Source organism: Ctenocephalides felis, unplaced genomic scaffold (assembly GCF_003426905.1).
Source record: "Ctenocephalides felis isolate EL2017-DRISC unplaced genomic scaffold, ASM342690v1 CF-g0.4_SCAFFOLD_01886, whole genome shotgun sequence".
Taxonomy (NCBI): Eukaryota; Metazoa; Arthropoda; class Insecta; order Siphonaptera; family Pulicidae; genus Ctenocephalides; species Ctenocephalides felis.
In genome coordinates, this window is record NW_020538040.1 from 87,385,012 (window position 1) to 87,410,842 (window position 25,831).

The window sequence follows — 25,831 nt, forward strand, 5'->3', positions numbered from 1 at the left end:
TCATTATTAAATTCTCTATAAAATATCTAACAATTTGTTGTGCATATGTCTAATGATCATTTTTAACCACAAAATGGCATTTTTATAACTTTTTTCTAGTTTTACGAAACTACTGGACCTGTCTTACGAAAAATTTAGTCAATTCTTTAATCTTTCAATTTATGTATGCATTTATATTTTTGATAATAAAAAAAAATGTTCCAAAGTGGATATGCAGTAAAGTGTCGAATTATGCGAGAAATCGTATTAACAATTATTGTTTTCACAGGATTTACTGTACATAAAATAAGGAATCCTCTTAGAAATACCATCATGAATTGTACTTCTTCGACACAAACGTCTTGTGTCAAATGTGCAACTGTGCGTAATTAACAAAATATAGATTAGACATACACACGACTACTTCCTTTTATCTCATCATGTGGAGAATTAAGTAAATAATTACATAAATATAAACCTGTGTATCAAGCACGTTTGTATTACTTATGAAATTATGGTGCGTCGTACGCAAAACCAGTTGTATGCAACGTTCTCGGGGTCAACAACATTTTGAGATTTGATGGCTGACTGATGCGGTTTTGTCCCCGAATTAATTATAAGACTGAAATGTCGATCTGGGAAATTTTGTGATTATAGAATATATGCATATTGTACTATTCACATCATCAAATGTTTTTCCAATCAGTTATTATTTTAAAAAACATCGAGAAAAGGGCTAGAGTCCAAAAATGAATTATCTTCAAAGCTTATGATTGTTCTAAATTTTTTATCGGTAGTTTTCTCAAATACATAGGACTGTGGTTCGAACCGTCGAACAATAATTATATAATTGTAAAAAGCCTACGAATAAATGTTTTTGTTGCATCTGACAGCCCTGAATTCCGATATATGGTCGAAGGCTCTCAGAGCTATAACTCATTTTAGTTACTATTTATTCTAAAAAAACGTTTATTTTAGAGGCTTTTCGAGCTATAACTCAACTTAGTTACTATTTATTCTAAAAAACGTTTATTTTATTATTTTATACAAAAGTTGAATTTTTTTTAAATTTGGCTTGAATAAATATTTTTCTTATATAAAACTTACATGTTTTGACCTATCTAAAAGTAACGTTAATTTAATGCTTGTACATTAAATACAATCACTTTCTTTAAGATATCATTTGCAAATATTTTATATCCATGCAAGAATGCATCATCTCGTCAACATTGTACGAAATGGATGGAATTATGCATTCCACATGTATATGAAAAAATTTACATGCTCATTCGCCTTAAAATAGAATATTAACGGATTTCAAAGTACACATATTTAATGTATGTATGTATGTATAAAGTGAAAACTCACATTGAAATTTACTAATTTAACCCTTTCCACTTGCGAATTCCAAGATTTATATGAATTTTGACGCCGGAGCGGCGGCATCCGAGTGGAAAGGGTTATATTTTTCGAATAGCTACTCGAAGAGATAGAGTTACAGCACACCATTCAGAGCGCAAAATGTTATGACGTTTGAAGTCATAATATGATATGTAGCATATGCGTGCATGTTATTTTTATTATTTTTTTATCTACTTACGCAGTAAACCATCGTATTAAACTGAAAACAATGTATTTTTCAATTATACTTAATATTTGCAAGTGTGAAAATCACAATTTTTGAAACAGCAGGACTGTGTTGTAGTATTTATGAATTAGTATTATAGGGTAGGGCGGAGCACAAAGGTCTTGTTCGATTTTGAGCAATTATATTGTGAAAATCAAACCAATTATATCGCAACAAATTACAAATATCAAACAAACAACTATCTGACTATGGTCAGTAAAACTCCCAGCTAATTCATTATTATAGAAATGTGTACTTTTGATATTTTTCAAAAATTTGTACCTTGGCCCTTTTCACCCCATGGGCTGTTAAATGGGACGTCCAGAAGGCACCAATGTATTATTTTTAATTTTAAATGGATTTTGCGAAATATTTCCTTCATTATTCAACTTTACTCCACCCATGTGTAAGCTTTTATAGAGCTTATATAAAAAAACAGTTGAATCTAACTTAAAACTAGCTGTAAGTGGAATTCTGTCTTAAGGCAATTAAGGCATCGTGCCTTAAGGCAAATTGCTGGAACTTCCCGTACGAAAATTATTTTTTTTTTAAAAACGATTAACATTTTTGAAAAAAATTTACTTCGAAAAAATAAGATTTTTGACAAAAAATTACTTTTTTTTGAAAAAAAAAATTTTTTTTTAATTTTTTTTTTTAATTTTTTTTTTAAAAAATGTTTTCTTTATTTTGACATATTTTGAAAGATCTAAACTTTTTTTCAAAGCAATCGTACTGCTTTAACTGCATAAAGACGAAATATCAAACTGCGTAAGCGCCGCGTCGACGTCTAACGCGTAAACATTGGTACGGAACCCATAGGAATGTGAACCAAAATTATACTTATTGTTAAAATCTCTATAAAATATCTGATAATTTGATGTGCATATGTCTAATGATCATTTTTGACCGCCAAATGGCATTTTTTTTATACTTTTTTCATTAGATCTCCGAAACCGCTAGACCTGCCTTCATGAAAATTTGATCAATTCTTCACCTTGTCAATACAAGTAAAATGTTTTTTGAATTATTAAAATCGGACGCTCCGTTCTCTTAAAAACTGAGTTACCGTTTTCGGCACTTTTTGCCCCGTATCTTCGGAACGGCTAGACCTGACTTCGCCAAAAACTAATCAGCACGTCTCCTTATCAATACAAATCGAATGTTTTTTGAAAAATTCAAATCAGTTGATCGGTGTTCCCGAAATCGTCGACGAAAATTTGTATCCGCACATACATACACACACGCACACACACACACACACACACACACACACACACATACATCCATTTTTTCTAAGGTATGCCAAAATATTCAGAAACTTTTGAAACGTCGAGAAATGCAAAAATTTTCATTTTCGATTTTTTTGCGATTACTATAACTTGCCCTACGGGAAGTTAATTAACAGTAACTTAAATACAACAGTGCTCACACATAAAATAATACTTTTGTTGTGAATTTTCAATCATTGTCGTTTAACTCCCGATAGCAAAGTCGTAAGAATCAAGGTGATGGCTTGTTATACATCTTTTTTCCTCTACTTTCAAATATTGTAGTTTAAAAATTCTCAACTTTATTTGTTTTTGTGATATCGTTGTTAGACGTATAAGCCTCGTTGTACCCTATATGATTTTTTTAAAAAATGCAATCAGAACTTAAGGGTTCGATGAGATGTTGTGCTTATTTACTTAACTAACTATGTCGGTTTTTATATATAGAAATCTAAACAGTTGTCTCCTCTCTGTAATGATTGACGATTTTTTGTTGATGCAACAATGCTGGGAAAGGGCTATTTTCACTACTGCTTGGCATTAGGCTGTTCCCATAGCTCTATTTAATATTCTAATAATAAAATAGAGTATATGGTATTCATTTTAACTATTGCAAAGTTGAAATACTCTTTCAGGTAGTGTTTATAAATATATATAACAAACTCCTTACGATTATTATTAAGTAGAATTTGATTATCACTTTCTATATATACTAGAACAGCATTTACATTGTTCACCTTCCCATATTATAATGCAGTAAGCCGCGCCCGTGGTTAATTCGAATCATTTCTGTTTCTTCTTACATATGTTTTAAATCGTTCGATCTCAATTTATTCATGTTTGAACTATTTTTTATATAAACTACGAATGCCCGGAGACAGGAATGTAATTTAAGTTTTGTATTAACTTGTTTAGAGATAGACTGTCTATTAATTCTAGCTACTGCTACGGAATGGATTAAATTTTCTGGCTTTTCTATACGTTATACTTACGAGTATATATATTACATAACCAAGAATTGAATATGATTTTTCTTTATATATATATATATATTATAAAAAAATATTTAAAGGAGATAAATTGTTTTGAAAATGAATAGGTTGTAAATATGTGATTATTTTTTAAAAGTTCAACAACTTTAGTTAAAATTATTACTTAACGACAAAATAAAATATAACATTTATCATTTTTTATAGGTGACTTCACCGTGAATCAGCTTCTACGAGAAGTTTTACTCATAAATTGTAAGTATTCTTAGCTGATTCATTTTATTATAGAAACTATATTAACTAAAAACGTTATGTGTATTTAAAAATTTTACTGATGAACATTTACCCTAATTTTTATGTTCAAATATTCCAGAATATTTATATGAGCAAACGATACCTAGAATATTATTTATATTACAAAAATTAATATATCCAGAGGACATTTCTTATTTTAATTGCGACAAAAGATTGTCGTATCAATTTTACATAAAGGAAGAAAAACAACAATCTCTGATAATATTTATTTTCAATAATATTATAATCATATAGTATATGGCCTTTATTACACTATTAAAATAATAATTACGGTTGATTGTATTACTTGCTTTTTACCCATTCTGAACGAACTATTTAATTACCATCAACATGTCGAATATCACCATCATATCGTTATTAGCACATGGCTATTAAAATCGTTATGGGAACTAATTCTAATTTATAGTTAACACATTTTACAACACTATATTTCTTCTCAACTAAGAAACGTATTAAACTGAAATCGCATGTACCGGTTTAAAGAAAAAACATAGTGCTATATGGTATTGTGTAAAACATTGTTAAAAATGTAGTGACAGGACTAGTGGGGTATGATATTGTACCTTAAAGTAAATTGCTGAAATTTTCTTTTTTATATATAAATATTTCAAAAATGAATTTATTATGTAATCGAATTTATTTTTAATGAATAATAATCTAGTCATAAAATACTAATCAGCGTCTCAAACTAATCAATGCAATTCAGCATTGAAATTAGCAAAAATTAAATTTTGGACTTTAGTGATATTTTACTTATTTTTGTTCTTAAAATGTCCATTTTTTCGATTTATCTGCATAATTTTAGATAGGACTTTTACTTTTATACTAATATATCAAAAAGACAACTGCAGTACTAACTATCATTAAGGATTTAATCATTTAATTTTGTCAACGCTCCAAACATGTTTATATTTTCTTAGGAAGCGAAACTACGCTAAAGATATTTATGCCATGCTTCTCTTTTAACTAATTTCTAACAACGTAACTTTCACTCTTTAATCAAAAATCAAAAATGATATTTTTTCTATCTTTACGTTTCATACCTTTCTGAGCATTATGGCATACCATAGTATGTGTTTTTAGTCTCTTTCGTCTAGATTTTCGGGAGCACAGATCAACCGATTTGAATTATTCAAAAAGCATTGGAGACGTGCTGATTCAGAAAAATGTTGGAAAAAATGTAATTTGGCGATCGAAAATCATAAATTTTTGAGAGTATGAATCATTTGATACGAATGTATCAAAAACTTTCAAGAAATGTCATTATTTTCAAAATTATAAAAAAAAATTGAATATCAGTTTGCAAAAAGTTTCTAAGTTTTAAAAAAATATCAGTGCAGTAAAAAAATTTGCAGTTTTCAAAAAAAATCCGAACTTAAAAATTAAAAAAAAATTTTTTTAATATTTTCAATATTTAATTCTTCATATGTTCTTAAAATTCTCAAAAATGTTCGACAAAATTCAAAATTCATAAAATCTTCGCTTTTCTGAACTTTTCAACATTTTAAATTACGGTACGGGAAGTTAAGCAATTTGCTTTAAGGCACGATGTCATGCAACACTAGTCAGAATAAATTTAGCTTACCCGAATTATTTTTAAATTTATTTTACAAATATAAAGTTCATTTTGTTGGTGATTGAAAGTTTTATGATGTTAATGCCGAAAGAGCATGATATCAAAAGTAATCTGATTATGAATAAAAAATAAATAGTTAATATAATGAGGTTTTTAAGTACGTTTTTTTATATCGTTTTCTTTTATTGGTGACAAAACATTTGAAATATTTTTTGTCTTACAAGGAGAACCTTAGTTTTACTCTTCTGGGATTTTGATGAAACTTTGCATGGTGATCGAGTTTATAGTCAAACTAAACACCTTAACCCTTTCGTTACGGCGGCTTGCATATATGTATAAAAATGTAAAATAAATAAACATATATATATGTGAACATATGGAACAGCATTAACTGAATTGTACTTGAAAAATGTAGATATGAGAAAATTTCAAGATCATGTTGAAAGAGGTTAATAGCTTACACCAAAGACTACCACACTTTTCGGCACGGTGCCCCGTTTAGTGGTGTCACTACGGCGGAATGGTCTCCCGTAAGGAAAGGGTTCAAATATTGCAGGCCTATAAGAAGTGTTTTAATTATAAGAATCAATTAAAGTTGCGTGTTTCCTATCCAATTTTCTCAATAATTGTGCTAGTTAAAGTTATACTTGTTGTATACGGATTCATAGATAAGAGTGTTGAAATGATCAAGTTCGAAATTTAAATTGGATATTACCAATTTCACATATGTTATATTTTATTGTGAGATTCTTGTATTGAATTAGCTTTGTTGGGTTTTCGCATAAGAGTCAATAGTGGCCTGGCCCCATCGTCGCAGCCGCGCATACGGCACAGGCACAATGATTTGCGATATTTATTCTATAGATATAAACGTACTACTATAAGAGTACATTATTACAGTTGTTAAACACATGATTGAGTTGGTACCTACCTATTCGCGGCATCATGGTTCTACCTCAGCCGCGTATGTTATATAGCCGACAGCGCTGTTTCTTCGGAACGGTAAAGTTAATTGCATTTTACGTTGTTAGTTCAGTGGGTCGCATTCTGCTTAAGCTCTTGCGGGTCAACAGACCCTCGACGGATACATAATAACTGCATCATGTACAATAAGCAACTGAGACTGTACTTTTATAGCTTATCGTTTAATTATTATCGATTGTGTTCTTAGACGGTCGCCCTTGTACGTATGCATTTATGATCCAAGATGGACGCTTACATATCTTTTGCTAGAGAGATTAAATCGACCCTGTTGTATTATATATTTAGTACTCATTTTGTACTAAGTTGTACCAAACATAAAATGGCTATTGTAAAATAATTAAAAGTTCGTCGGTCGGGCGTTTTGGCCGGCTTGCTTAACATTGTTTTGTAGCCATTTTAAATGAAAAAAAAAATGATAGTCGAACTTCGTACAAATTCATTTTCATCAACTGTTTATTTAACTTTTTTTTAATAAAATGTGGTCTTCCTAGCTTAAAATTAAACTAACTGCATCAGTTTTACCAATTTAGTCTTACAAGCATAAGAGCGGTTAATATCGCGCACGTATTTTGACATATATTACTTTTTGTTTATGCACTAAATTACACTTATTTAATTCTAAGAAAATTGCGAATATTAACCTGTAAATTGGGCAGGACCCATAAAGGCGTCTTCGAAAATTACGTGCGGGTGAGGCGTATATTTTTGATCGACTATTAATCTCGTACTTGTTTTGTGCTTTTCTTGTTCTTCAAAAATATTAACAATCAATATAATAGGTTGTCAAATATCTCCCTTCCGCCTTTTTGTATTATAAACCAAGAGCAAAAAAGCGGAAGGGAGATATTTGACAACCTAATATATTTTATAGTTTTATAACATATGAAATTATAGAGACAGTACACGTTCGGTTAACAGGTTAACATTGCACTGATTGAGTGAATAAAAATAGGCGTAAAAGTAAACGTAAATATAATTTTCCGGTTTTATTTTTTTAATATATATGTTTTCAGTTACAATAAATATACATTAAATTTAAAGTTCTTAATTTACGGTTGCTCTATCCCTATTTTATGAATGCATTATTGCAAATTTTGTAATACTGATGAATATTTTATTGATGCATCAATGCTGGATAGAAGGGGCTATTTTATACATATTCTGTGGTGGATTTAAAGTAGGGGTAGTGGGAGCTAGTGCCCAGCCTCTAGCTTCTAGAGTGGAAAAATTTGGAAAGTGAGAAAAAAAAATTCAGAAATTAAAGAATAAAGAATATAAAATTGAACAGTTTTCAGACAAAGAAAGAGAAAATTATATGCTAATGAAACACGATATGAAGATATGTCGCTGTCAGGTTAAGACTGAATAGTCTTAATTAATATTATTATTAAATTAGATTTAACACTTTTAATGTCATTCTTGATAATCTGGATTCTGAATTGCGTAAAAAATGTATAGCATATGAAAAGATTCAGTAAAAGTTTCAGTAAAGTCTCACAAAAGTTGTCCAGTTATCATTGAAATTGGCGATTTGGATAATAGACATAAATGAGTTGATCGGGTGTCTGTTATCTCTATAATTTCATATGCTTATATTTTATTGATACCAAATGAATGAAAAACTATAAAATATACATATTAATTATTAATATTTTTGATGTACAAAAAAAATAACACAAAACAAGCACAAGTTTAATAGTCAATCAAAAATATACGCCGAATCCACACGTAATTTTCGAAGACGCCTTTATGCGTCCTGTCCAGTTAACAGGTTAAGAAATAGTATATATATTCTTCAGATCTTGAGTTCTCAATAAATACCACATCAAACTGTCCGATATGGGTATCGAATCTGGAAGCTCTATTTGAAATCTTATAGCTCTAACCACTAATGTAAGGTGGAGCAGCCCTTCATTCTGTTAAATGCTTGAAAATGTATGCATTTTTAACGATAAAAGATGCCTATCAACAAATAATCACCTCACGAAAAATATGAAATTTTTCTTATTGGATGAATCATATGGCGTTTCTTCTGCAGCACTTCAAAGTCTCTGTTAAAGCAGATAGATTCTGGATTTAGAATTCTACGACTAAACCACATGGGTCCGATTATATTCAGACATTTCGCGTCTTGACACGAGTTTCCCCTCTGGAAGATAATTTCGTTCGTTCCTGTCATAGTCGTCTATTTGTGCGTGTCGACTGGATACGTGTTATATTGTACATATTCGTTTTCATTAAATTTGTTGAGCTGGTGTGCGGATGGGACGGTCGCGACGTGATGCTGGGGTTAATATCCTGCCTGTCTACACCCGTATGTCAATACTACGCGCATAAAAACAATACACTTTGTAACAAATCAAACGATGTATCGAAACACATGTTTCATTCGATGATAAAATATGCTTGTTTCATTTTACAAATCATGAATAACAATTAGAATTATATGGTTCGGGATATGTTAGAATAATGCTGTAACATTGTTCTGGTTATATGTAATGATAAGGTGACCATACGACCCGGTTTGGCCGAGACAGCCCCGGATTTCCACCTTGTGTCCCGGGTTTTTTTGAAAGCAATATTTGTCGCGGATTTTGATTTTTAGGCCCGGATTGTCCCGGGATTACTAAATGTATGGGTGTAAATTGAACTTTGCAATTACTTGATAATAAAATTACACTACCCATAAAATATCTGAAAGTGATCTATACAACGAGTATACTTATATGAACAATACGTTATGAATATGAAAATTGCCGAAATTGAATAAAATTTTATACAAGGCTTGAAAATATATATAGATCGGAAAATATATATCACCCTCCCCCGTCCCGGATTAGCATAAACTAAATAAAATAAAATAAAATATGTACCTACATTTATTTCGCACGTTTTTCAGCACATGATAAATGGACATAGTTCTTGAGTACTTCTAAAAGGAGGTGTTTATTAATAATGTGCTTTTGTCAATATAGTTTTTACTAGTTTTTATTGAATGTCAACTTCTTCTCCGGAAAACATATTTTGCCAAATAAGTAGACATATGACTATGACAAATTAATTGCTATTTCTTTTGATGTTTTGAATATAATTGTTCTTGATATTAGAATCTTATATATGAAAATGATCTGCATGATTTTGATAGCAGGTAGATGGTTGTTTTCTATATTATGAATTACATTTAACCCTTTCGACTCGGATGCCGAAATACATATAAATTCCGGAATTCGCGAGTGAACGGGTTAAATACTAAAGTGTTAATAACAGGGTGTTCACACAAGTGGTAACAACTCTAGCTGGGTGGTGAGTTGCATTTTGCTTCGAGAAAATTTGCAAATTTTTGTTACGTATAAATAATCACCTAATCATTAATATTCAAAATTTAGAAGCCTTTAAAATTGTGATAATAGAATCACTGTTCTAAATTTTTCACAATTTATAAGTCGATAATATTTTAGGATGTTCGGGCTATTTCTCCATAATTATGCACTTACACATAATTATGGAGAAATAGCCCGACCAATCTTCACAATAAACTTACCATAACAATTCCAAACTGATAGTTTTAGAAAGGTTTTCGAATTTTTAAAATCCGTTTTTATATTCTTGAAAACGGTATGTTAAATTTTAGCTTACATACAAATAATCACATACATTTTCCAATTTTCGTGTCAAGCCATTCAAAATGACTTGAAACGACGGGAAAACATAAATTTAGCAAATCGTATTTTCTGATGGCAACATACACTTTTTCTTCGCAATGTTAAATGTTAACTATTTAAATTTCTCAATAATATAATAATCGATATCGATAAATAATAATAAAATTTATTAGAGCCTAATAGATTTTGAAATTACAATCACAGTGTTAATTTAGCAAAATTATTTTTCATATTTTTTACGAGTTTTTTTTATTCATTCTTTGCCTTTATTATTCTTCACGTTTCGTTAACTGAATCAATCACATACATTCTTTTTCTTTCTGTTATTTTTCGCGTTGTTATAAAATACACGCTGACTCATTCTGTGCTGTTATTGATCGTGTGAACATCAAGAAAATAGGTGCGTCTAATTGGAAGTCCATTTAAATACGCCATTCAAAAAGGCATCATTTTCATTAAGTTACATACACCTATTCCAGTTATTCACATTTCATATGAAGCTTGCATAATTTTATCGTTGTTCTACTAATATGTTGCGCAAATATGGATATATTTTAATGCCTTATATAAATATGTTAGATTAAAATTAATCTGATTAAAAGAGAAATGGTAAAAATTTATACATGTATATATTTATATATGTATATATATATACATGTGTGTGTTTGTGTATATATAATATGAAATTATGACATATGTCATAATTTTATATTATATCATTTTCGCCACGTTAATGCATGTTTATTAACTTCCCTTAGGGTAAGTTATAGTAATCGCAAAAAAATCGAAAATGAAATTTTTATATATCTTTATATTTCAGAGGTTTCTGAATATTTTGGCATACCTTAGAAAAAATGTGTGTGTGTGCGTGTGTGTATGTGTGTGCGGATACAAATTTTTGTCGACGATTTCGGGAACACGGATGAAGCGATTTGAATAATTCAAAAAGCATTCGATTCGTATTGATAAGGAGACGTGCTGATTAGTTTTTGGCGAAGGCAGGTCTTGCCGTTCCGAAGATATGGGGCAAAAAGTGCCAAAAACGGTAACTTTCAGAGAACGGAGCGTCCGATTTGAATAATTCAAAAAAATTTTTACTTGTATTAACAAGATGAAGAACTGATCAAATTTTCATGAAGGCAGGTCTAGCGGTTTCGGAGATCTAGTGAAAAAAGTAAAAAAATGCCATCTGGCGGTCAAAAATGATCATTAAACGGCGATCGGCGGCGACGTATAAATTTTGTTTACATTCCTATGGGTTCCGTACCAATGCTTATCCATTAGACGGCGGCGCGGCGCTTACCCGCTTCGATATTTCGTCTCTATGCAGTTAAAGCAGTACGGTTGCTTTGAAAAAAAGTTCAGAATTTCTAAAGTATGTCAAAATGAAGAAAACATTTTTTTTTCAAAAAAATTTTTTGTTTTCAAAAATGTTAATCGTTTTTTAAAAAAAAAAAAATTTTGGTACGGGAAGGTCCAGCAATTTGCCTCAAGGCACGATGTCATGCGCCCCACTAGTTTATTGCATATTCGGCTCTATATTTTTCTCGCTTAATGTAAACATATTGACGTAGAAAATAAACTGTAATAAAATTGATTCATATTTGTCCTAAGCGTGAAACAATGGTATGTCCGACGTGAAACGATGGTATAGCGACGAATTTAACAAGGAAGGAAGGAAAAGATGGTTCGAAAAATTTGAAAGAGGTGATTTAGACCTGCCTGATAAGACACGTTTCGGGCGAGCTTCTTTGATTGACAACTATGTTATTAACGTTATTTTTTTGAAACAAGATCCTTCCCTGAAAACATCGAAGAGATTAATTTAACTCAATAAACCATTTCTGACCATATTCAAGGGATAGAAATGGTGTGGAAGTGGAAGTATTCAAGATGCGTGTCACGTGAAAAAGTCGGAAAATCTTAGATGATGAGTTGTCATATGCACTCCCTAGCAAGCAAGCTAGGGACAAAAACGAACCTTTTTTGATCCGGAATATAGCTGGAGATGAAAAGTGGATTTTACACAACCTTTTACGATTTACCTTTAGCTTTATTTAATTATTTTCTATTTTTCTTACTATATATTTTTCATTATCACTTGTTTTTGTTCTTACACAATATTTTGACGGGCTAAGAATTCAAAAATAAAGATGTCAAACAAGCACTGGTTCAAATTTATTCATCAAGAGATGAAACATTTTTAAAATATGGAATATACGAATTGCCATAACGCTGTCAAGAGATCATTAATAATAATGGCAATTAAAATTAATTGGCGAAAGAAGAAAATTGTATTTTGTTTTATTCCACAAACGGACAGAACTTTATATATATATATATATATATATATATATATATATATATATTAAATTTAAGTCAGTGCTTCGTTAGACTTTTTGTTCTATCGGTAAGTTACCGACGGTAACCCAAAGTATATTTTTCTGTTGTCAAATCAAATCGATTTTCATATTTGGTATTATAAATTTCCCTGTACCTTAACTGATCTCGAGGTTTTCATATAAATTATTTTGTACTATCTTTGATCTATTTCATTATTTTCCTAAAATTCCAATGAAGTCGTCAAAATATGTGAAAAGTGTTTTCTTGAATTACTTTTATTTTTAGAGAGTCCGAAATAGATTTGTTATAGATGGTAATCCGCAAATGTTATAAAAACTGCGCACTATTGAATGTTAAACATTCAGACTTTTCTAAACATTTGTGCTTGTGACGCAAACTATTCCAGAAAAACTGCGCGCTTAAGTAACGGCTTCAATTATTCATAGTTTAGTATTTCGACTCCGGATGTGAAAAGTGTTCGAAATTATTTTTACCACACTTACGTACGAAATTCTTGCTCTCGATATTTTTTTAATATATATAGATTAGCTTGGATGACGGACATCATCACAAAATTTTAATCTGTTACAGCTTTTATATGTGCAACTTTGCACATAATATATTTTTCATACAAACGCTACCGTTGAGAATCTTACTTGATAAGACATCACTTCTTCTGCTTGTTTTGCTAGATTTAATTGAGAAAACATTTGGATGTATCTTCACATTCATTTCTAATAAATAGTGTCATTTTAAGTTTTCGTATTTTCGGCTAAATCCAATCCATTAACGCAAAGGAATAAACTTTTTTATTGAAGCAGTATTGAACGCTGTTTACGCAATTCGAAGATCCTACAATTGTTTACCAACAGGGATTTTGTGATAAACGATGTCACTACTGCTCGACATCAGGCCGCGTGATTGGGGTATCGAATCTGAAACTTCTAAATGGAAGCCCATAGCTCTGACCACTGTGAACTTAAAAGCCCATAGGAATAAATATGTATAGATATTATGATTAAAAACATATTGCAGTTCTAGTAATGAATTTTGAGCATTTTTGTTATGAGTTAAATATAAGCTGCTTGTAGAGTTTGAGCAATGATCGATAATTCCGAAACAAATTATTTTATAGTGCATAGGCTGCTGACTTTGATTTACCCATTTCAAACCTTCAGGCAATTGAACTAATATAACAAGATTATTGCTTTGTTTATGCGTTTTTTTGTAAAATGAAATACTGAACTCAAGGTACAAACAATAACCTGAGTCATTTAACCGGAAATCATTGCTGCATTATTGTGCGCACTATAGCACATTGTGGACTGCAAGTGTGAGCGTTGATTTGTAAAGGCATGTGCCTATGGACACACATGAAATGAAAAATTTAATGCCACGAACGAATCATGCCAGAAACTATATAAAATAATGATGAGTTCAAATATGTATAAATGCCATATAAATTTGCGAGTAAAAAATTATATTTATATCTTGCGTTTAAAGAATGTTCCTGACGATTAATTATATGGAAATAATTATTACAGTGCGTTTTTTTTTAAGTTTTGAAACATTGCTAAGTTAAAAGAGTGTTTAGTAACACCGTCAGATATATATTACTGCCAATCAGTATTTGTTACTATTAGTGTAATAACATAAGAATAATAATGTGCTTTAATCGGCATTCGTCTTTATTAAATTGTAAAATATTAGAAATTTGACAACAATCCAAATCCTTGTACACAATTTAATAAATTAATAAAATATTTTTCATGCAAATTTCAAATTGATATTGATATCAGCTTACAAAGTCTATTTTGTTTGAATCAATATAATGTATATAAACTTTGAAATTAAGGGGCCGATTCTTCCGTAAAACAGACCAATGTTATGGCAAGGTTATGTTACGTGGCAGTTTTCATACAAAATCGTACTGCCAAAAGTCATGTGGTTGCTGTGCAGTAGAAAATGGACAATTGCCAAAAAACGATGTTATTATTACTAGATCTTTGTGATATGATTTAATAACATATGAGTGAAGTTGCGCTTTATGTGTAAAACGTCTGATCGTACAGCAAAAACATGGCTTTTGACAGTATTTAGTATGTTTCTGCATGAAAACTGCCACGTAAGGTAGCCTTGCTCTAACATTGGTATATATTACGGCAGAATCGGCTCATAAATGCGTCGACTTTTATATTTTTACCCAAACGAACTTGCTCACGTAGGATCATTTGATTAGTATAATTGACACCCTACCATATGTAGGTTTTGAGACAACTTTATGATATTGACACCATATCATTTGTAGGTTTTGAGGCAACTTTAGGGTGACAATATACAAGTATTTATAGACTCACAACTGGGTATCTCGAATTCTGAAATTCTTACCTAATTTAAGCTCAAATGACTGAACTAATTTAGCTAGTAGCTCTGACTGTATACTTTGAATCAAATAATCTTTCATTTATTTGCCGCAGAGTTGCTAAAGTTGTCTGGAAATCAGATACAATGCATATTTTCTGGCAATTCAATTTTTTTATATTAACAGCTCCAATTGTACGAATTCTAGAGAATTTGAAATGATTCGTGCAAATGACATTGAACACGGTATTAAATAATTATAACCTAATATATTCCATAGAGAACTTTATATATATATATATATATATATATATATATATATATATTTGTGTATGGAACAGTTGGGCAATTCAGGCGGAGGCGCATGGAACCTTGCCTTAACACAATGGCTTATTTGAAACTGGCTCATTTTCAACCTCATGCTCATTACACGTTCAGCGTTCACGCCGGGCAGACGCGTCCGTCTACCTGTGGTCGAACCGCCGGCTCAATCTTGCTTAAACCACATGTGCGCACCAATTGCAAATATTTCCAATATAGTAACATATGTGCAATTTGGATACTTGTGAATTCTGAATATTATAATTTAGGTTTTTCAGATTTTTTTTTAATTAATGATCAAACATTTTGTGATATTATGTGTCAAAGTTTACGGTAGAAATAAAGTGCTAAATAATTAAGTGATCTTCAGTGATTTAGTGATTGGTATTTGAGTGTATGGATCTAAAACACACGGAAACAATTTAATTTTGAAATTATTGAAAGTCTGCAAAATTTTAAAAGGTAATGCATACATACCTGTATGGGAATGTGAGTTCATATATGTTTTTTTATTTTTTTATATATACTTTTTTATTGTTAGTAAAAATATGTTACTCTATATTTTAGTTTTATTATATTTGGCTTATATTCACTGATCTATTTGAAAGTACTTGAAAAATGCATTCTTGAAGATAAGATTAAATTCAAGCAAACGCATATATAGCAAACTGATATTGATTTGAAATATTTTAGTGAGAATCGATTATGTGAATCTATATAATATGTCTTCAATCAAATGTTATCGGACTAAATTTTTCTTTAACTTATATTTTACAAAAATGTATTCATTTAATTTTTCTAACATGCTTTCGGACTGAAAAACGTAAATACTTTTTTAGTTATTTATTTATTACATTTTTTTATATTCCATAGGGAGACTCGGTATGATTGTGCCACTGTTTTTTTGATCAGCAATAATTTTGTTGACTTATCACTTAGTTCGGAGAGCAATAAATTTAATGGTAATTTGAACATTTGTTTACGTGGAAATACTGAAATACTTTCCTTAAATTCGACGGATTTGTCATAAAATCAAATTATACAAGACAAGAACGTCTACACCTCCAGACACGGTTGTGACAGGCATAAAAATAGGTTTATATACAATAGGTTAAAACACCAAAATGGTTTACAACGACTTTTGTTGTCGTTAATAATGATAATAAATAACAAAATACAACATAAACATTTGAACAATATATAACACATATATAACAATACATAATTTTTTAAACAATGTTAACAAGAATTCTATGTGAAATCATTTTTTTCTTGTATTAAATTTTGCCTTTCCTTTCTTTTTAGTATTTTGTCTTTATTAAGTTAGATTTTTTTATCTGTTCACCCGAAAAGGACAAAAAATACATGCCACAATCGTACACACAAAGTTTGTCACAACCGTACCCAACTAACAAATAAATCTATCTGTATACAATTAACAGTTATTATTAAAAAAATGCGAACATGAAAACTTTCTTTTGACTCTTAAAAGCAATGCGGTCTACAGATCATGTTAATGTAAGGCACTGACTGAGAGCAATAATGGGAACTTGTTCGAATAATCATACCTTATCTTTCTCCCTTTGGACCCTATCGCAAAATCAATATAGTTTAACTTTCATGACGACTGTCACTACCGAACCCTGGCACAACCGCATCCAGTCTCCCCTACTACTTTTATTCATACATATTCTGTTCTTGCTTATTTACAACTGAATTCTTCATTCTTGTTTGTTCTTCTAAATATTAACTTCTTCATTGCAAATTTTTATTTTTTTACTTCTACTCTTATTCTAGTTGAAACTAAATGACAATTTTGTCAGCACAAAGACTCGAACGGAGTATGTCTTTCATGTGAGTCAGATATGGTACTGACTATTCCTGCAACTTTATCAGTTATTAATATTTTTTTATATTATCATATCTTAACATCAATCAGAACCTTACATCCTATAACCTGTTGGGCTGGAACTCCTTCTTACTTCGTATTTTTAGATGGTAATCCAACGGTTAATCCATCCATATTTGATAATTTTATTATTAGATTTTATCTAATTGGTGCAGCAATACCGGGTAGGGGCTATTTTTTACTTGGAAACATATTGCTTCTTATATTTCCAAGTAAAAATCGTTTCACTACTGCCTGACGACAGGTTGCTCGAAGCGGGTATCGAACCCGGGGCCTCTGAATGAAGTTTCGTAGCTCTTAACCCAAGGGCGAGCAACCTTTTTAACCCACAGGCCAATTTGGTTTTCAAAATTTTAGGGCGGGCCGCACATAATTTGCCGCACTAGCTGACCCGGCAAATGTTTAGCCACAGGAAATATTTTTAGAAAATCATTAGTATTAGAAATGAATAACTAATTCTGAATTTATAAATATATGGTATATAAATAAAAGGGGCAGCTAACATATATTACATTGATAATTTACCCACTACAACGTTAAAATACTAGAATATAAATATTTGAAAGAGTTTTCAATAACTCTGAAAAAAATTTCAGTTTTCTCTCAAAAATAGTTTTATCTTCAGATTTTAATATTAAATTTCTAATTTTTTTGCTAGAATTGCTCCTTCTGCAAGACATTGAAAAACTATGTACTTCTAATGCACATCGGAAAATATGCGTAGATACAGTAGGATAAGCCTGCAAATCAGTTAGTTTTATCGGAGATAACCATTTCGTTGCCAATACCTAAGAATTATTTTTAAAATGTTGCAGCGAATACATTTAAGCTTTTTTATAAGCTCAGAAAAATCTTGATGAAATCCAATTAAAAACGTTCACAAAAAAGGCGATAATAGTTAATTGATCGATTACCAAGTTAAATAAAAATGATTGGGCTACTAAAGTAACTATTATAAAATAAAGAAAATTTGGAGCTGAATGTAGTTTTACATTCCGCATTAAAAAACCAAAATAAATAACAAAATTTAAAAAAAATGTTACGTTCGTACAACGATGATAAAAATGATAAAAATAAATTGCTTTTTTTTTTAAAATAAAACTGAAGCTTTTCCATAAACTTAAAAGTCTGAACTAAAATTAAGTCAAAAGATTTGTTGACTGAGCGCGGAAACAATGTAATTGCAACAAAATTACAAAATTGCCACAAGAAAAGAACAAAAATACAAAATTGAAAAAAGTATTTATTTTATATAATTACGAGTGTATACTATAAGCGTTTATAAATATAAATACAAAATAAAAACAAATAATAGTTAAACAGAAAAACTAATTAACTTGAAAACTTTAATAAGAAATTTGTCACTGCTTTTTTATATATTCTGATCAATATCAGCCGTTTTTTTTTTAATTTTGTTTTTTATATTTTTTTTAATGCGGAAACTTGCAACACGTATGCAGCTTTGATATGTTTTACTCAGTTTTGATAGGTGGTAATTTTTTATGAATTTCGTGGTAGAAATTAACACAGGTTCACAAAAAAAAGTTGTCTGGGTTGGGTGTGGTACATATGTTTTCCGATGTATTTTCAACGTACTTTTACCGCTGAAGATAAATCTGTAGTCAAAATTGGGACGCAAAATATGGAAAAACATTTAAAAACTGGCACAATATTCAATCTGGCATTTTTTCTGAACGAATGAATTATAATCCAGCGACTTTTCTTTTATTACCTGTGTAATTGTTCGCACACATACGTACTTCCAAAAAAATAATTTATCATAATTTTATTTGTTTTTTTTTTTTCAAAAGCGAAAATTTCTCAGGGTTGCGTGAGATTTATAAAAAATTTCGATGTTTACTGAAAAATATTTTTTCTAAATATGTATTATTTTGCATGGTAAATGACAAAGAAAACATTTACATGAAAACAGCTGTTTTGTTAGTTTTGAACATTTGGAATCACAATTAAAGTTTGTTCACATTTTCTTTTTCTGAAAATGAAATGTGAAACACAAAATACTACAAATTATTAAGATATTATTCTTTATTACCAAAATCACGAAAGAACTACAATTGTTCTTTCATATCCAAAAACAATTGTAGTTCGCCCTTGGGTCGTATGCTCCTTTAAGCATTGCATCACTATTGAGCTAACTTACTTTGCTATTGAAAAGCACATCGCCATAATTGCGCTCTAAATTGTCAAGTAGTCTTTAAATTCACGATGATTTAAACCCCGCGACAAGTTCTCAATTTTTCTTGCAATATTGTTAAACTATTATTTAAATTAATATTTATTTTATCAGAAAATGCTATTTCCGCGAACAACAGTTTTTACCAGTATTTGACTGACAACAAAATTATCCTTTACAGCCGTAAAAATGCTTGGCGGGCCGCAGAAAAACCTCCGGCGGGCCGCATGCGGCCCGTGGGCCGCGGGTTGCTCATCCTTGTCTTAACCGCTTACCTACGAGCGAGCCCTGTTATTAATAATGACTAATAATATTTGCTATTTTATAATAGCTATTTATAATGTCGCATTTATAATAATGCGACAGCAATATTATAAATATTATATTTCAATGTAGCAATATTTTACTATGGATTTTACGAATATTTTTTTTTCTTGTACTATTATTAGGCTGAATTTCTAATTACTTTTAAAATGGTTTCTTTTCAATTATCAACAAATTTTGTCCATTCTGGTTTCCGCGGGCGTGACTTTTGCGGACGTATTTGTCGCATGCTCGACTTGTCGAACGTGCTTTTCACGGAAGATGCGAATGCAAGGCAACGGACCGACAGACGTCCAAGCACATTCCTTTACATCTTTACAATATGCGTCTCATACTGCGATGATTACAATACCCACATTACTTCACATATTGACCAGCCGGAGAACTGTCGACAACCGCGTTTTTGCTAGTTTTTTTAGTTCAATATATATATATATAAAATTCTGGTAAATCTCGTGGTTTTGTTTAAGCGCAGAAGGGTGTTCATACTATAGTTGGTCTTATCATATCCCAAAATGTGACTCCGCTTCATTAAGGGAGTTATATCCGCTTAACATCTCAGACGACTCCTACCACTCTGAAACCTAACACTCACATAAATGTGTTTCATAATGTCTATAGTGTTTCATAGTTGTTCATATATCTTAGGATTTGTCAAATCACATTATGTATTTGAAAATCGTTTACAAATAGTTCGAACATATTTATTCATATTATTATAAAAAATACATTTTTATGCAGTTCAATATGCATACTAGAGATGGGTAACACACTTCGGAGTAATCACTCCAAGACATCTCCTCCCTCGGAGTGAATACGAGCTGAGTTGTATAAGAGATTTTGACATATCCAACTTTCCTAAACTGGTACTGAATTTGTTCTTACTTCATACATGAAGTTTACAGCATTATTTTCATATAAATATAAAAATATTCAAAGATTTTTTTCTCTTCAAAAATAATTATAATATTGATTTTGTTTCTCAAGTTTTCCGTTTTTTTGGTCACCACTGTAAAAAATATCAGCCTTCGATTCGATCGCCTGCCAAAATTTTTACAATCCAAGATTTATTGGTATTTTTAAAATCATTATTTTATTAACAATTATTTATTCATAAATTGTCTGGTTGTCTGATTTCGACCCTTTATAGCATGATATTTCAATATTTTCATTGTCTCAATTTTTGGCATACAATTTGAGATTTGTATGTACATTGAAATGCATAAAATAGTAATTTCTCATAATAGAATAAAAAAAATGTTTGAACTGTTTGTAAACGATTTCCAAATACTTATCTTAAATTATTATATGACAGCACACTATAGTACACATTTGTGTCGAGTGTTTGGTTTCTAAGTTGTAGGAGTTGTGGAGTTGTTAAATGGATATAACTCCTTTCTGAAGCGGAGTTAAATTCCTAACCGATCCGGCTTCGGATATGATAAGCCTGTCTCTAATGCATACAAATCTCAAATTGTCTAATAAAAATATTGAAAGATCAGGATAGTTTTTTTGCTTTAAAGGGTCTATTAGGAAATCAAGCGACCAGAAAATTTTTGATAATAATTACCAATAAAATAATAATTACCAATAAAATAATATTTTTAAAAATTTTACTAATAAAGGTCGGGTTGTAAAATTTTGTGGTCAACTAGACGATTTACTTAATGACTCTATATCTTGCAGTGTTGACCAAAGAAAAAACGGAAAACTTCAGAACAAATTCAATTTTATTTTTGTTTTGAAGAGAAAAACCTCGTGTATAACTCACTCCGGAGACTTAACTCTAGTTCACTCATATACAGCTTCGGTATAATATTTACATCTAAATTTATATAAAGGATTGGGCTGGTAACATAAACATAATTTTTTTTTGCCGAATTATCTTAAATATGATTTAAAATCAGTTTTTTTTTTATTGAATTTATGTTTTATTTTAATCACAAAAACTAACTTTTAGTAGGACTTTATTATTATATTATATGCTAGATTATATTATAAAATTTTCCTATATAATTAACTCTAGTAAAAATTGGCACTTGTGCAAGGCGTTCAAAAAGTTCACTTTCATATTTTTTGGTAATTTTTCTAAAATTGAAAATGAAAGTACAAAATTATTAATGTGAGAGGCTATTTCAATCGGCTTTTGGAATTTAGTATTCGACAATTTTCTCATTCATATCGAATTATTTCATATAAGCATACTCGTTGTATATATCTTTATCAAATATTTGATGGGTTGTTGTAATTTTATTATCAAGTAGTTGCACATTTTCAATTTACAACCATACTTTTTGGAAACTCGGGACAATCCGGGGCAGAACATCTAAATTCTGGACAAATAATGCTTTCAGAAAAATCCGGGACACAAGGTGAAAATCCGAGACTGTCCCGGCCAAACCGGGACGTATGGTCACTTTAGTAAAGGCTTTCATTTTTGAGAGATTTAATTGAATATATTTTCAAAAAATTGCAACAAATATTTATAAGTAATGTATCCAGTTTTTATTCGAATATAAATATCGTATAATTGAATCTAATCAATGTGAGACTTGCGAGTAACCTTGACACTTGTGCTGCTTGACGATGATGCGCAAATTAGTTTTGCAAACGAAGACTTATATGCTCGCAGTAAATGTCCTTGTAGGAATCTGACTAATTCTGTACTCCGTACTGCACAACTTTAACGCGAAATAAATACTAACATGAGTTGTCCATCATTTGGAAATTATGACAAATATATATATCAACGATGTGACACATGCTTGAGCAAGCATATGTGCAATTTATTGGAAAAAGAATTATTTCGTAATAAGATATTAAAACTGCTAATTCAACAAAGTAAAAGAATAATTTTGATGCATTAGCGAACATTTTTTACATTGGGTACAGAAGTACTACAAAGTAGGTACTAAATAAAATTTGCGGGCGAAATTTGAGTTCATTATATATGCACATAAAATCACTAGTTATTTTAAATAGATTTCATTCATATTTTTGTATCTACTATACTTCTATATCTATTTACCTCTCCTTTTCCTAAAAGATTTTAATTTTGCTCGTATTTTAAATAGATGAGCTCGCCCGTAGGTAAGCGGTTAAAAGCGATGGGACCTGAATCAGAGGTCCTGGGCTCGATACCCACTTTGAGCAGCCTGTTGTCAGTCAGCAATGACAACGATTTTTACTTGGAAATAGAGATAGTAATATGTTTCCAAGTGAAAATAGCCTTCACCCGGCATTGCTGCACCAATAAAAATACTCGCCCTATTAAAGAAATTGTAATAGTAATATATCATATAGAGATGTGACAACTGATTGGGTTGCCATCTGTCAAACAGACTAGTATTAAGGCAAATCAGCACAACAGCTTATAGGACTATTGGGTTCTGATTGCTGTACAAAAAAAATTTTTTTTAAAAAAAATAGATTTTTACCTAATATAGTGTTCCGTAGTTTCTGTAAAACTGGCACAATACATACCTCTAGAGATCAAAACTGTTTTTAGATTTAATTTAAATTATTATATTTTATTTACTTAAAGAGAATCTTAATTCTTCCAATTATTCATTATTGCTTTATATACTCTTATTCTTCCTAAAAGAATCATGCAATTTAAAATAAAAAATATTCAAAAATAATAGTTCAAATAGAATATTCAATTCCATACAATTTTTATAATTTTTTGAAGCATTTTTTGAAATTCGCATTTTTATAAAAAAAATTTCTACATTGACATTTGTAATTGATAAATTATAAATGCAAATAAAATAATTAATTTTTAAGCAATGGTCATTAGTCAATGGTAATAAAACGGTAAGAGGAATAATAAACAAGAGAAGGGAAAATAATCATTGATTTTATCGCAGGTCCATACCATGGACCTGCCTTCGGGTAGACTACTATTAAATGTTTGCATTTGAATTAATACTTTCAATCACTGGAAATGTATTATTTATAAAAGCTCGAGTGTGTTACTTTTAATTACTCTGCATCCTGCATCTTGCAATATGGCACCTGTATTTCTTATTTATCTGTACGAGAATGCCTTTGAGTGCAATAAATTCCAAAGTTTATTGCATATTCACTGTTAGATGACGAAATTATAAATTTAATCATGTACTCGTTTTAATTGACTTGATAGTGATTCAAACAATGAGATTCACTGTGCGTCAATACAACAACGTGTCGAAACGGTGACAACGACACGAAATTTTGTAACAAGTTTCAGTTCCATACGATACATCTGTCTGAATGATATTTTCTAGTACACGTTTTCCCTTCCACTTTCCGCAGACACATCGAGTGCACACAATCAACGGCGTACATGACCTAATCCACAGATAATTACTGTAATGTACACAACAATCCAGGGTTAGTCATTAGATTATTTTTCGACCGAGAATCGTATCGTTTTCTTAGATTTTGTGGCTCAAATTATCCTCACCAGTTCTGAGGTCATTCTGAGTTTTGTCATTTTATTTTTCAAAAATAAAGAAAAAATAGTAGTGCATTTAAGGAAATTGCTGGAACTTTCCGTAGCCTAATTTAAATTTTTTAAAAGCTTTAAAAATTTTTGGAAACTGAAAAATTATATATTTCAGAATTTTGAAATTTTTGAAAAACCTGGACTTTTTTGACAAATTTGAATTCTTAACTTCCCGTAGGGTACGTTTTGTCATATTTTTGAAAAAATGTAAATATGTGTGTGTATGTATGTATGTATGTGCGTATACAAACTTTCGTATACAAGGGAGATTTTGGGTTTTGAATTCAACTTCAAATTTGAATTTGAATCAACCAATTTGAATAATTCAAAAAACATTCGATTCGTATTGATCAGGCAAATTTCTGGAATTTTCCGTACCGAAAATCAAAGTTTTTAAAAAATGCTTTAAATTTTTTTGAAAACTTTGAAAAATTGTATTTTTTAGAATTTTGAAATGTGTGAAAATTTGAATTCTTTTAAAAATTTAAAATACTTTTTCATATTTTGTGTTTCCTTGAAAATTTAAAACTTTTTTTGAAAGCAATCGCGCTGCGTTAGCTACGTAGAGACGAAATATTGAAGCGCGGAAGCGCCGCATCGCAGTCTTATAGATAAACAATGGTGCGGAACTCATAGAAATGCAAACAAAAATTGTACTTAATATTAAAATCTCTATAAAATACCTGATAATTTGGTGTGTATATGTCTAATGATCATTTTGTCCGCCAAATGGTTTTTTTTTAATTTTTTAACTTCCCGAAGGAGTTAAAGTTTGTTTTCATCAAAAAATCCGATTCGCTAATTTTGTTTTCTCGACGTTTCAAGTCATTCTGAATCGAATGAGACCAAATTTGGAAAAAGTATTATATATGTGTGTGTGTGTATGTGAATAGATTTTTTTGCCGTAAATAGACGTTTTCTCAAAAACGGCTGGACCGATTTAAAAAAGTTAAAAGACATTCGATGTATCTCGATAAGGATTAGCATTTATCAATGTTACCCGACGATCAGCCAAGCCGTTTCTTTGTAGGTTTTTTTTTACCGGTAGATACCATAGTCTTATAGATCATACTAAAATATTGCTGCCTTACGACAACTCGTTTAATTTGAAAAATTCGCCAGTGTTTGCAAAAATCGTTTTTTTTTTTGTTTGTCAAAATTAGAACTTTCATGTGTATGAGGCGTTTGTCAAAATTAGAACTTTCATCGACGTTTTCTTAAAAACGCTTGAATCGATTAAAAGCCAATCGATGTATTTCGATGTGGATAATCTTTTCTCAGCCTTGTGCGACGATCGGCTGAGCCGTTTCTTTGCAAATAGGAGAAAAGTGAACATTTTTTTGTTCACGTTTTACCTCTTAATTCTGAATCGATTTTGAAAAATTAAAAATTCTACCGAGCCGTTTTTTTAAATTAACTGTTGAAAATTTTTTTGTCTTATTTTATGAACCTTTTTTGGCAATAGAAAATTCTATTCAAAATCGCAATGT

The 25,831-nt window shown here is 30.4% G+C and overlaps 1 protein-coding gene across 5 annotated transcripts in view; it reads left to right on the top strand.

Annotated features, from left to right (window-relative positions):
- LOC113376950 (SH2 domain-containing protein 4A-like) overlaps positions 1-25,831 on the top strand; it is a 136,989-nt gene that overhangs the window by 76,491 nt on the left and 34,667 nt on the right. For 2 of the 5 annotated variants that reach the window (XM_026617082.1, XM_026617078.1), the window contains exon 3: positions 4,071-4,118. The exons of the other annotated variants lie outside the window; for them this stretch is intronic. The gene's annotated coding sequence lies outside the window, so the exon portion shown is untranslated. The remainder of the gene's footprint in view (positions 1-4,070; positions 4,119-25,831) is intronic. 5 annotated transcript variants of the gene reach the window in all.